Here is a 15,349-nt window from a genome sequence, read left to right on the forward strand (position 1 = left end):
CACTAATAGACATCTGCTAAACAAAGCACTGCAGTCTCACAATGAAAATAGACTTAGCATTAAAACTTATCTGCCCTTGAAACTCACATTCTTTGAAACAGCATTGAAACCTACATTCAAAGAAAATGCATCTGGCCAGTGGCAGATAAAGATTAACTTTTGGCTGTTTTCTGTGAGATTAAAGAACAGGTTAAAAGACTACCTGAATAGTGTAGTATAACTTTAACATTTTCAAATAATAGGCCCATTGCATATGAAACATACATGTGTCCTTTGATACACCTTCCTGACTGTATTAAATTATATTCCTTGTATAATACAGTACAGTTGTTAGACGGTGTTTTAAAATTATTGTGTTGAACCTTTTTCTAGTAAACAATGAAACAAAATGCATGCACCAATAAGGACAAAACGTCCCAGTTCAGGACATTTCCATCATAAAAATTTACTCAGACATCTACAATCCACCAGTATCAGTAAAATGCACAATCTCTGCAGAAGTAAAAGTCATCTGAATAATTCCACATTAAAGAGATCTGTAACTAATGAAGGGGTTGCTGCTAGCAAACAACTTTATATTTCATTGTTTCATCTACAAATAAAGTGCCTGTTGCTCTTGGGGAATAAATTGCCCATGATATATTAAAAAATGATAAGCTAGTAGTATTGCAATAGGGAATGGATGGCAAACTGATAACAGGTTGGTCGTTAATAGGTATCTCTGCCAAAGACGACATTGCCAGGACTGCAGCATCCACCTTCTTTAAAAGTACAATACAGTACAGTAATGCATCTGCACACTGTGTGAGTAGACCCCACAGCCTTCTGCATTGAAAGCAAGTACACTGCTTGTTGTGCTATTAACAATGCCAGCAGACTCAGTATAAGCAGGACTAAACTTGTCTTCCCCTGAAGCTCTTAGCTCCTTGTAAAATCCCCTTGACACTCAACTGTATCTCTCAACTTTGCAACACATGACCACAAGAAATCTGGAAAAAGCCAAAATTTATTGGAGGTGCAAAAGTCCAAAAAACAGGGACACATTTTAAACATTGCTTGCATAACCTTAGAAAGTTGCTAGAATAAAATGCTGTGCTAACGCCATGCATTTCACTGCCAAGTCTTGGCCCCAGGACTCTGTGCACTACAGTCAGAGCAACATACCACTATGCCAAATCAGCTGTTTCTTGAAAGACTGGAAGACGGAAACTTAAATGGCTATCATTTAGTGAATTTGGTTCTCACCATGGCTCTCAACCTCTTAGCACAAAACACCTGGAAAAAGCCAATAATGGGGGAATACAGCCCCCAAACATTTTCAGTGAATTCAGTTCTTACCAAAGCTCTCAACCTCTTAGCACAAAAAACCTGCACAAAGCCAGTAGTGGGGGAATACAGCCCCAAAAATAGAGACACATTTCAAATACTGATCTTATAAACTAAGAAAATTGCTAAAATAGAATTTTTGTGTTACCATGTACTTTCTGAAGAATATGATGTCTGAAATTCAAATGTCTGTCATTATTTAGTGAATTCAAAATTCAGAAAATCACAGATTTAATGAGGAACAGAACAGAACAAAAATATGAGGCAAAAATCTGAATGCTTTTCACAAGTGGTGGTGGCTCTTGCTACTTGCACCCAAGGTTGAGGGTTTGAGCCTGAGTTACTCTCTCTAGCCACCAGTTATAGTTAACTGGGGCAGACACACACACACACACACACACACACACACACACACACACACACACACACACACACACACACACACACACACACACACACATATACCACAAAGTACCTGAGTGATCCAGATGCAGATGAGTATGCATGCGTGAGCTGCCTGTAGTCCATTGTGAGCATGCAAAGACTGCAGACCTTGCAGTCTGATCCCCTTCCAGTCTATGCGGTTGTAACTGCATAGACTTCTAGAGCATCTGCAGACAGCTGCCTTCTTTCTGAATCCAGACTGGTTTAACAGCAGTCCAGATTCAGGTTTCTGACTGCTGCCTTCTTTCCCAATCCGGACTGGTTTAGCAGCATTCCGGATTTGAGTTTCCAAGCATGCATGCACGGAGTTCTAGAATTTCTTTATTTGGGTTTTTGTACAGCTGGAAACTGGGGGGCTGCAGTCCTGTAGCCCAATAGCATGAGCTGCCACTGCAACTGTCTCAGTTAGTTACCCTTATAAATAGGAAAACTTCTGTTAGGTCTGATTTATATTCCATCAACCCTTCAATCAAATGTTAGTACAAGGCAACATTGGTATCATACTGAATTTAACCAAAGAAAAGAATATTACAAGTACTAATGACTTGAACATAGACTAGTCTGGTTCATTAAAAAGTAATCTAAACAGATATTTGTCTTGAGAAAAACAAATTGTAAAGAAAGGAACTAGACCAGACTTTATTACAACTAGGAGTCCCATGTATAATGTAATAATCACCAATATTTGTAACAACACAACTATTGTGACTATCCTTTCAGGCTCTCTGAGTGATCACTACTCTGGGATAACTACATTGTCTCTGAAAACTATTTAAAAAACACTTGAAATCTTTGCAATTCATTTCATTGCTGATTCTTCAAAAGTTATACTGGAAACTAAACTACTGCAAATAGATTAAACCAGACTATATAGTTTTAACCACCCTTCTTCTGCATTGTCCACTATTTGTACTAAAATCTGGAAAAACTCCAGAATAATGTTTGACCGTAGGACGCAAATTAAAAATAGACACAAGGCATGTGCTAACAGAAAAACAGAGCTCAGAGATACTATACATTTTTGCAGAATTTCTTAAATTCAAAAAAATCAACATAAATCAACAATAAACAGGCTAAAGTTTCTTATTTTTGAAATTTATAAACAGAATTGCTTGGAGAATGCAAAATGTTTCAGCAGTCCTTTAAACATATCTATATTAATTAAGTTTCCCCAAATACACAAACAGGTGGCACAGCAAAAATTATTTTCTACCTCAATGATTTAAAAGACACCATTGCCTTCCCCAGTCAATCACCCATTTTATACTTTACCAGCACTGAACTCCCTTTTTCTACTACTTATTTGCAGCATCTTCTGGTTTTCTGCCAAATATAATTTAAGGCAATCAATAAATTGAAAAAAAAAAATAACATCAAATATAACTCAGACTTCCATATTCTGCATTCCAAGTTTCTTTAAATGGGCAGTACATTAACTAGTTCTACCAGTTTTACTGTTAACCTTACTTTAACCATAAAAATGATCTCCAACCAAGTTTTAAATCTCTTTAATTATCCACTTTCAAAAAGTACCTAATCCTTCTTCTGCTAGTGAATATCACTGTATGACTTGCAGTTGCCCACTGGTCATTATTTATAATCAAGTTTTGGACTTCATCTATAGATATTCACTGGGATTCAAAACAATCTGCACCACTCACTTTAAAGGGCTGTGGTTAAAAGGCCATATTTATGCAATGTGATATTTTATTATTGAAAGACACATTAGCCACAATGAGAAAATATCTCATTGTCTCTTAATTTATGTTTCTGAGTCAACATTAGCTACAGCAGTGCAGATCAGTAATTTCCTGCAGTAGTTAACAGTGACTTTAGCCACATGGTGTTAACACAGGCACCCCATCTTTCACACACACACACACACACACACACACACACACACACACACACACACACACACACACACACACACACACACACACACATATGCTTCCTTGCATACATCACATACCCCATACGTGTTTGTCCCTGTGTTGTGACAACATGCCCAATGTCTCATTTATCCTGCTAACAAACTCGTGGCTGATTACAATCAGTCAGAATGCCAGACATTAGAGTTTCATTCTTCATATTCTTCAGTAAATCCATGATAAGACAGCAGAGGTTACATTACTGATTGTCTATGTTTGTTGGGGGACAAAGTAAATTCTGTCCCCAATGCTGATCGAGGTATAGCAAGCATTAAACAGAAGGTGAGCACTGAAATAAAAATTACTATAACTTTACACCACTTTTATAAATATATAAATGGCGTACTTGGAGCATCACGAATAGACACCCAGTGGCTCTCTTCAAACCACTGACCTGCCTGGATCCCCTACATTCAACAAGAAGTCCTCTATCTCAGTGAGCGGCGGTTTCTTAGTAGGCTCACCCCATTAGCTCATCATTCCTGTGCCACAACCTTGGCTCTACATATAGCATTCATCATATCACTGCCCTATAACTGATAGTCTTGTAGTCACAGCCATTGCCACTCACAGTATTTACATCATCGAACCTCTGCTAGCAGACATGGTCACTGAAGGGCTTGTTAGTTGAGTGCAGATTGAAGATCCATGGTCCATGGAACTGGTGGGCCTGGACAAATACCTCATTCTCAAACTCTTAGAAATAAGGTTTGCATAGGACTGACATTGTCTTTGTCTGTTTAGATGCTCTATACCTGTAGTGAAGTAAAAAAGAAATATATCAAGCACATGACAAAAGTTAACATATTTATGTGGCAATATGGATGGAATTTGATTTATTATAATTGCATGGTATTATAATCATTTATGATATATCTTGTGCTGTGTCGCCAAACACCTAAAGTCTCTCACATTTTTTCCCATAATGATATTTGGACTATGATTCCCACCGCACCACAAATGGCCACTAGCATGTGGAGCTAGACCAGCCACAGGGGCTCAGACCACCATCCCTCCACATGTGGCTGTGGCAACATCACCACAGGTAGCACAGTTACCTAGCACTTCTGTGTCATGATCTGAAAGCACTGCCTTCACAACTCCTGCACTACATGCTCCAATTGCATCAGGTAGCTCTGCCCCAGGCAGGGGCTGGTGCTCAACAAGAGTAGTGTGAGTGGAAGTTGCAATTACATCACCCGGTAATGACAGGGCTCTGGTGAGGGGCCTTGGTGCCTACATTGGCAGAATAGAAAAAAATCCTGATTGAAATAGCCAATATTGATGCCTCTTCCAGCACTGTCCAATGCCTCTGTGACAGGAGACAGTGATGAAATCCCTGATGTTGAGACTAGGTTCTCACTGTACTCACACTAGATGTGAATGCACCTCTGAAGTCCAGTTTTTATCCCTAGTCATGGTATCCCCAACCTTTCCATCCCTGTCTGTATTGTATGTTTTGTATGTCTGTATCTGCTACCTAAGTCAACCTACCCAGCTAACTCACTTATTAACACCACCCCCAATATTTCTGTCTCTCACAAGAAAATTAAAAATTGGGTACCTGACAGACACACACATACATACACACACACACACACACACACACACACACACACACACACACACACACACACACACACACAAAACAAAATAAATATGTCCCAAACATAGCTTGCCACTTCTTGTATATGTCTGTAGGAAGCAATTTGGCCCACTTAGCCACACAACATTATAAGGTTTTTGTCACACCCCCTTGAATTGGTGACAACTCAAGATCCTCTAATTATCCATTGAAGTATACTGCTAGCTATGTGAAGAAAAGGATAGCTATGACATCTCCCACCACCACCATCCTGCACATTCCTTAATTCTTCCCCAGTGTACTACTCTCTTCTTGTTCCCTATTTTCAGCACTGCCATATCAATCTTCCTTCTTCACACCTTTAATTTGGTCAAAGAGTAGACTCACATACCATATACTTGGCCAAAGATGGCCCATAAAACAAACTCTCTATTTTTTTATCCTCAGTATATGCATGACACTTGGCATTGTGCACCGATCCTAAGTGATGATAAATGAAAGTGAAGATTTTACTTGTTAATGCTGTGGTACAGTTTTCTATGTGCAACTGTGCTTAGCCCCTTGCATGACAGGAAGAAGGACTAACAACACTGTGAGGAGACAGTTATTCTTACATGTTTAAGATGCTACAGGTTTTAATGTACCCCATGTGGGATATTTCAGATGTAATTACTGCAATGAAGCCTGAGGCACACATACTGCCTTGCTTATTATTTTTCTCATTGCCCTTTAAATATGTGAGTTTTACTACCTACAATATGACTTGCTCTGTGTTGTGATTAGAGAATCATCTGGTCTACAGAATGCTGATGTGGATTAGTATGTATTTGAATCCCCATATATATATCGAACAGTTTCAGTTTTCTTTCTAATAACATTTCCCCTGCTGAAGTACTGCGCAGATATGTTAGTCCAGCACAAGTATCCTGAATATAATTTTTTCACTATACCAGTATACGACCCCTCTTCATATATTTTCACCTCTAAGGGCAGGGCATCTTGACATAGTCAAAAGAAATAGAGGAAAAGGCTCAAAAATGGTGATGGATTAAAATTATTGCTCCTATACACTAAGGCAGTTGGCATAATAAAAGATTTAGAAGTAGCATGCATTTTGTGAAGGATATGAAATTTGGCACAAGTTGTATGTAACCATGTAATGACTTCAGTTCTCAATGACTTGATAAAAAACACAATTTGTATAAGAAACACAATAACATGACTTAAACATGTGAATGTTCATCATATCTGTATGCAGTGGAGAGGTATGCCCTTGAAGTATACATATAATGAGAACTTTACTGTAATGATCACTATACATGTTTAAATGATGACAGGGCAAACATTAACACAACACTCACGTTATGAACTGGCATAGTATCAAAAATGTCTGTGTGACTGCACTCCTTAGTTGTGTGATGCTTAACATGTAGCACCATAAACCATGGCTATTCCTTGGTCTAAGTTCAAAAAACTGAAAAGTAAAAGCAGATCCACTAATACTTTGCCATCTGTAATAGAAATGAGCTTGGCATTAAAAGCAGATCCACTAATACTTTGCCATCTGTCATAGAAATGAGCTTGGCATTAAAAGCAGATCCACTAATACTTTGCCATCTGTCATAGAAATGAGCTTGGTATTAGTGTATTTCAGTAAAAGATTGTGGCAGACTGACAGTAATATACTGTGCATGTTTTATGTTGGCTCATTATCATAGAGATATAAGGAATTCATTGTGTTAGTACATAATGTGAATGATTTTTTGCACTGACATATATTACTGTTCAAAATGTGAAACAATAAAGCTGGATCTTTGGACACATCGTTGCTGAATAATAGTAAAACATCTACCATTATATGTTTGGAATGTATGTCTTGCAGTTACCTTCACAATGTACTCACATTGCAAAATTTGTACAGAGACTTAAACTAAATGATAATTGCCTAGAGTGATCATTTGATGAGCAGTCAGTAATCCATGGGTGCAATCCCATGGTTGACACCTATACTTATCATCCATCATATACATGGTCAAAGCATCTTAATGTGACATGTAGATATCATTGATGCTACAACAATGTTCCTGAATGAAGTGATACATGAGTTATTGCAACAATAACAAGTGAATTGTTTTCAACACATTGATTTTTCATATACCTGTCAAAATATATTCTTAGTCACCCACATATGTAATGCACAATACAACTAAGTGTTGTCAGACTCCTAGAGACTTGGTTGTTGATACAATGTTCTTTAGATTAGATTAGATAGGCTGGTGATCAAATCCAGCAGTGATTACCTAGTGTGAGTGTATGTAACTCATATGATAGACAGGACTGGCATATCCAAATTATCTGGTGTGTACACTTCTACTGAAGGAAGAAATGTTTACACAGGGAGCATTCTACATCAACAATTTATATACCTTTGAGTCCAAACATCTGCTTTGCAACACAGTGGCAAGGTATCCCCTTCAAATATGTTCTGTTTCACAACTCTAGTATGACTTCTATGGAGTGAGTGGATAATATAGGCTTCTCTAGATTGTATACTTAGGTAGGTGTTCTAATCTAACATTGACTACCTATTGCCAATGTCTGTAGTGTTAGGTAAGACTAGCATATTCAAGTTATCTGGTTTGTGCACTTTTACTTTTCAGAAGAAATATTGCAACACAATATTGAGGCCAGCCTTTTAAATATATCCTGTCTCACCTATGAAGCAAGACTATTTCTGTGGCATGAGTACATGATAATCAGTTCTCAAGATAGTCTATTAAGGTAGGTGCTCAAATCCAGCAATGACAAATTGGTGTGAATGTGTGTGGTTGCAGTGTTACAATAAGTTAGTGTTAAGTAGAGCTAGCATATCCAAGAAATCCGATGTATACAATTCCACTCAAGAGAAATATTTATGCAGGGAGAGTGTTCCTCCAAAAATGTCAGTTCTTTTTAGACTAAGCATCTGCTTTTTAACATGTCATCCTTTCAAATATGTTATGTCTCACATCTGTAGTAAGATTTCACCTGTAACATTGGTAGTTGATGCCATGCTCTCTAGAGTGCGGACTTAGGCAGATGTTCAAATCCAGCAGTGCATGACTAGTGTATGTGTGTATGTGTGTGTGTGTGGGGGGGGGGGTGAGAGAGACTATAATGTTAGGTATGTGTGGTTTACCTGATAGAACTTGTGTGTACTCTTCCTATCAGTGGAAATTTTTACACAGGGTAAGGTCTTCCACAACTCATTCACTCAGTTTGAAGCCATAAATTTGCCTTGAAACACAATGATGAAGTCATACTTTGAAATATGTTCACTATCACAGCTATGGTAAGACTTCTGCCATGGTGTTAGTGCCTGATACAGAACTCTATAAAATGTGAATTTAGGCTGGTGCTCAAATTCAGCAATGACTAGTGTGTGTGTATGAGTATGAATTGTGTGTGTGTGTGTGTGTGTGTGTGTGTGTGTGTGTGTGTGTGTGTGTGTGTGTGTGTGTGTGTGTGTGTGATGTTAGTGCTAGGTAGAGGTGGCTTATCTGATAGATCTGGTGTGTACACTTCTGCTCAGTCATACTTTCAAATATGTTCATTCTCACAACCATGGTAAGACTTCTCTTGTGGTGTAAGCAACACTCACCTTTCTAAAGTGTGGACCTAGTCAAGGATTAAAATTTGGAAATGTATATGTAATGCATACGTGTGTTCAAAAACAGGGTCAGACGGGTGTGAATTAAGCAACACATACTGATATGGTTGAGTCACATTTGTGGAAACACTGACATTACTAAAATATTTTGAGCCCTCAAAATATATTTTATTGGATACATGAACATTCCAAAACATGCTTAAGTCAGACCTTGAACTGTGTGCTGCAGGTTAAAGTCTCCTGTGGTAGAAGCAGTTAATACTTAGCTCCTTACAGTGTAGATATAGAAAGGTAGTAGTTCAAATACAGCTAATCTCACCTACTCTGGTTGTATAAGAGAATATTTAGATTGTGTAGCAAATAGTTTATTAACAGATACAGTGTGGATAAATCAATATACACCATGGAAGTTATTCATTCAAGTTACTGCTTTCTAACAACTTTAACACTGATAACAGAAAAAGCCACATAGCAGAAAGGACTCATTCCCCAAAATGTATTCTTAGTCCTTTCATCTCAGACAACGACAAGACTTTATCAGATAAAAGTATAAACTCAAATGTATTTTAAATACCTGTGAAGCCAGATGACATCAGCATCTCACTGCACATTTAAAGAGAAACATACACAATTACTCTAAAATCAATATAGTAACATACATAAAAAACCCATTATAAACAGTTCAAATAGAAAAAAGAAAGTAAATAACTAGCAACAATAACTGTTGAATTGATCTAGATTCTGCTTTCAATTTTAAAATACATCCAATGGATGCCATCTCATTCAACCCAGGCCAACCTACTGTTCTCAAATGTAAAATCCAGTACAACTCCATTTGCTCAAGAAAAAGTTGCCATGGTCCACCCCTAGGGTTTTGTTTAACTTTTTCAATTACCACAAACTTAAATTGATGCTCAGGGAAATACAATAAGTGCCAAAATATGGCATTATTAATTTTTTTCTTATTTATTTCATAAATGTGTTCATAAATACGATTTTTTTAATTTGCACTCAGTCTTGCCAACATAAAATACCAGGCAGCATTGACAAAATGTCCCATATACTACTCCTAAGCTGTTACAATTGTACTTCCCTTTAATATTCAACTGAGAGCCATTAATATCAAAGAGTTGCCCTGTACTGATATAGGGACAAAAATGACAACACCCACATTTGGACATTTGCCAAAGCTTCTTGTCTTTAAAACTATGTTGGTAAAATGGCCTCTGCATAAGATTCTTCAGGTTATTACCCCTCTTATATACAACCATTGGCTTAGAACCTATTTTGTTCCTTACCGTGTGATCATCCATAAGCACAGACCAATTTTTAAAAATATATCCATCACCTGTTTGAAGTCCACAGTAAATCTCATAATAAAGACCAAGCTAAAATTAACATCAGCATTTTGCTGTACAGTCAAATTACTTTCATGGATCACATTAGTATGCTCAGTAAAATTGTGAAAATCATCAGCTTCCAAGCTCATTAAAATAGGAGCATAGACCCCCTTCCCCCACTTATTTCTCACTTCCATTTTACGCTCCCTCACAAATTCTTTAGAGTAGTTACTTTTAAGAAACATTAATTCCAATAAGGCACATTCATTCATAAAATCATCAAATAATGATACCATCCAGGTCTATATTGTAAGCGCGAATGCTTAGCTTGTCGAATACGGCATGTTCGACACCTATTAAGTGAACTGCGAGTACACCGAATGCCGGAAACCATAAAATTCTAAATCTCGATTCGGCATAGTTGGCCCTTCTGCAGTAGAGCTCCGTAAGGTAAGTATGCAATAGTTACGGACCTTAGGGTTAGGGTGCAGGTTAAGGTAAGTGCATAGATACTAATGTATGTAAGGGTTAGAAGTAGGGTTTTGTTAAGTGTATGTATGTGGATTATTTATTTTGTTTGGGTATAGCTTATTAAGGTAAGTGTGCGATAGTTATGGACCTTAGGGTTAGGGTGTGGTTAAGGTAAGTGCATAGATAGTAATGCATGTAAGGGTTAGTGTAGGGTTAGAAGTAGGGTTTAGGTTAGTGTATGTATGTGGTTTATTTATTTTGTTTGGGTGGGTAGTATGTAGCGAGTGGTGTAGTGGGAAGTATGTTTTATTTTCATCACTGGGTGGATCGGTGTTGGCCAAGCAAAACAATTCGGTCATCTATATTTCCACGTTTGAGGTTTCGGTGAATTGTGCATTCGCTTAATAGGTGTCGATCATGCCTTATTCGACAACCTAAGCGTTCGCGCTTATAATATAGACCCTACCATCCTGGCAGCCCTGACAAATTTTCCTTGGACAACTGCTTTCTTTTGGGACAAGGACTGTGAACTATCAAAATGCAAGAATGAATTAGAGTTTGTGGGCTTCCTGTAAATGGTAGAAACATATCTACCATTACCCACATCTTTTACAAAATTTAAATCCAAATAACTAATGCATTCATCATTTAACACATGTGTAAATTTCAAAAACTTGGTTGTATTATTAATATATTCCAAGAATAATTCAGCACCACTCTTTCCACCCTTCCAAATGATGAACAAATCATGTAGCTATCTCAAATAAAATACACAATTCTGGAAAAGAGCATTTCCAAAAAAAAAAACAATGTTCCCATTCACACATAACAATATAAGTGTATAGGGTACACATGCTGCCCCCATTTCTACACCTCTTTGTTGTGGAAATATTTGTTCATCAAAAAAGATGTAATTGTTAGTCAATACTAATTCCATCATTTTACATATAAATTGATGTCATTTAGCATTAAGCCCTTCCTAAACAAATATTGTTCAAACCAGTTCAAACCCATATCATGGGGTACAGATGAAAACAGATCCTTGACATCAATAGTTAAAAAGAAAAATGTTGAATCAAACTCTACACAGTTACATTTGTCAAGAAAGTCCCATGAATCAATGTATAAATGCTGTTCATTTTTCAAAAGGTCCTTTAATTTTATATCTAAGAATTTGGCAAAGGTAGAAGTAATAGAATTGTGAGCAAACCAAACATAGCTGGTATAACTGGAGAGTTCACTTTCGAGTATTTAAAATCAGATAAAGAAATACGTGATTCCAAAAGCATATCACTTAATTGTGTCGAGATCATAGCATATGGAATCTTAAGTTCATTTAAGGAAACTTGGTTATAAGCATCACTAAAAAGAATAGAGTGTATCCTATTAACATACTCCTGTAAGTCCATAATTACAAACCCCCAACCTTACCAGGCTGCATAATCTGTATTTTCATTTGCCACAAGTCCCCAAGCAATTCCGCTTCCTCATAACTTAAATTGCTAACTACATTTGTTCTACCTCTTGTCACATACCTTAAATCAACTTCACATAATTTTTCAAAAAGCAAAAGGGTGGGATGTAATGGAGGGTTGCATACGCTAGACACCCAAAGTTAATTTCTGCCATGTTCACAATTGTTATTCAACATAATTTTAAAGTTCATCTACCTAGCAAACAATTTTAAATCTAACAAAACATTAGCAATGTCCATTCTTGCTCCTGGTACAAACGTAAACCCCTTTGCAAACAAGTTAGCCACATTAGAATCAAAGGCATGAAAACTGTAGTTAAAAACTTTGAAATCCTCAGTATTATTCACTATAATATTTTGCATGTTAAAAATGTCTTAAATTCATTTGAGATTATACTTTTATCTGATGAATTCTTATTGTCTGAGATGAAAGTGCTAAGAATAAATTTTGGGGAAAGAGTCCGTGCTGCTGTGTGGCTTTTTCTGTTATTCAAGTGTTTGTGTATTTTTATGCTGAACTTTAACACTGATCTCTTCTGTGGCATCAATAGTTAACATATGGTTCTCTGGACTGTGGATCTAGATAGGCAGAGGACTGGATTTGGTAATGTAATTGAACAAGACAATAGTGACAGACAAGACTGGGTTTGAGCACTAACAAGGTGAAAGGATTTTGAGCCACAGAATACATTTTGAGGGATGCATAACCATTGCATCCCACTGCTGATTTAATTGCTTCAGTGTGTGCTTCGTGACACTTTAGCTGCAGTTCTGACTGTGGCATCAGTGGTTTATATACATCTTTATGAAGTATGAACACAGTTAGACAGCGGTTAAAGCCTGTCATAATGTAAATATTGAATGTGTAACACAATGGTAACACTCAGTGTTGGTTCTTGAAAGCAAATGATGATTACAATTTTATTCACTGTACAATTTCACATCTGAGGAGAGACAGGTCAAATTGCATAACCCTTTATTGAAAGCTATATGCATTCAAACACTCAGGTTATCCCTTTAAGTGTGGAGACTTTGACATGTGTTATATAAATTCTTGTGTGGCATCATTACTTAATTTGTGTCTTTTGGCTTTTCCCGGGTAGGGGTCGCCACAGCGGAACTCTGGTCCGCTAATGATTGGTAGTTGATTATTACGTGTCGAGTTACCAGCCCTGACACACAACCTTCAGCGAAGGTATGCCCATTCATGCATAACTCCATGCAGAAGACGCCCTAGCTGAGAGTCGAACCGGACAACGTCTTACTGTGAGGTGACAACGCTACCGCAGCACCACCACCGCTGGTGGCATCATTACTTAATAATCAATTAAATAAGTCAATAAAAGCCTGACTTACATTGTGTATATTCTAATGCAGTGCCATATGCCTTTATTTATTTATGTGTTTATTATTATTATTTTTACACTACAGTGGTTACAGACAAGAATATCTTATTCAACAGATATCCCAGCAACAGAAAATAAGTAAGTCAATTGTAGAAACTGCTTGTGGTTCATCCAGTAATTTCTGTACTTCCTTATGTGTATGCCCAGTATAATAACGTATTTCATTGAGTGATGTTTGGTATAATGTACACTGAATGATCAATTTACTGGTATTTTTATTGTTATTTGTTGTTTTGTTGCAAAAACTTCTCAGACTTTTCAGCTGGCAGCTTGAATCTGCTGACTTTCAAGCAATAGAGTTACGGTATGATGTGCAGAAGTCAACAGCATTGTTATAGGTAGTATACACCTGCTGGATATAACCTCAGGCAGTTTCTACAATTGACTTATTACCTGATGGTACTTTGTTACCTGTCTATGAGGTATGCTGCCTGCTTCTATGAATGTGTTGCACATTGCTCACATAGGGAAGACGTTTGGTTTTGACATGATAGGATACTGCCTTTATAGGTGTCCTTTGCAATGGGTGGCAGCAGCAGGAACTGCACACATAAGCCACATATCCTTTACCCTCCCAACACATATAATACAGTGAAACATTGTATGCAGCAGTTGTCATTACCAATAACTGACATCAAGCATATTTTGGTTTTAATTTCTTCTCCTTGGGGCTAACTACCATGGGTGTTCTTCCCTTCATACGTACCAAACCATGTCCATAAATTTACATAGACCTTTGTAGACAATCAGCCTTTAGGTTTATGGATTGCTGCACATTGCTCTTATCTTCAAACATTTCCATCTTAGTAATTTTTTAATAAAATACACAAATTTTCTGTGTAATTACATCTCATATGTTAGAGTTATACATCTGTACCAATGTATTGCAGCATAATCTTCAGCTATTATTCTGCTCAAAGTGATAGTTCTGTTTCTGAGACAGGCCCTTGTGTTTGGCTCCACATACCGATTTGTGATGTATTAAAAATTCCAATTAGTAAACTCCCCAACATGATGTTGTAGCTACAGCTGTCATCACTGTTTCAACTATCAGTATTTGTCTGGGTATTATGTCCATTTGTATTCATTCTTCTTCTTTCGGCTGCTCCCGTTAGGGGTCGCTACAGCAGATCAACTGTTTCCATTTCCTCCTGTCCTCTGCATCTTGCTCTGTCACACCAACCACCTGCATATCCTCTCTCACCACATCCATAAACCTTATCTTAGACCTTTCTCTTTTCCTGTTACCTGGCAGCTTCATTATTAGAATCTTTTTCCCAATATACTCCACATCCCTCCTCAGCACATGTCCAAACCAACATAATCTTGCCTCTTTGGCTTTGTCTCCAAGCCTTCCAACCTGGGCTGACCCTCTAATATACTTATTCCTAATCCTGTCCATATGCGTCACACCAAGTGCAAATCTTAACATCTTCAGCTCTGCCACATCAAGCTCTGACTCCTGCCTTTTTGTCAATGCCATTGTCTCCAGCCCGTATAACATAGCTGGTCTCACTACCCTCTTGTAGACCTTCCCTTTCACTCTTACTGGTACTCGTCTGTCACAAATTACTCCTGACACTCTTCTACACCCACTCCATCCTGCCTGTACTCTCTTCTTCACCTCTCTTCCACACTCACCATTACTGTGAACTGTTGATCCCAAGTACTCCTTCACCTTCACCACCTCTACTCCTTGCATCCTCACCATTCCTCTATCCTT

Source organism: Protopterus annectens, chromosome 5.part1, assembly GCF_019279795.1.
Source record: "Protopterus annectens isolate FY-2018-M chromosome 5.part1, PAN1.0, whole genome shotgun sequence".
Classification (NCBI taxonomy): domain Eukaryota; kingdom Metazoa; phylum Chordata; order Ceratodontiformes; family Protopteridae; genus Protopterus; species Protopterus annectens.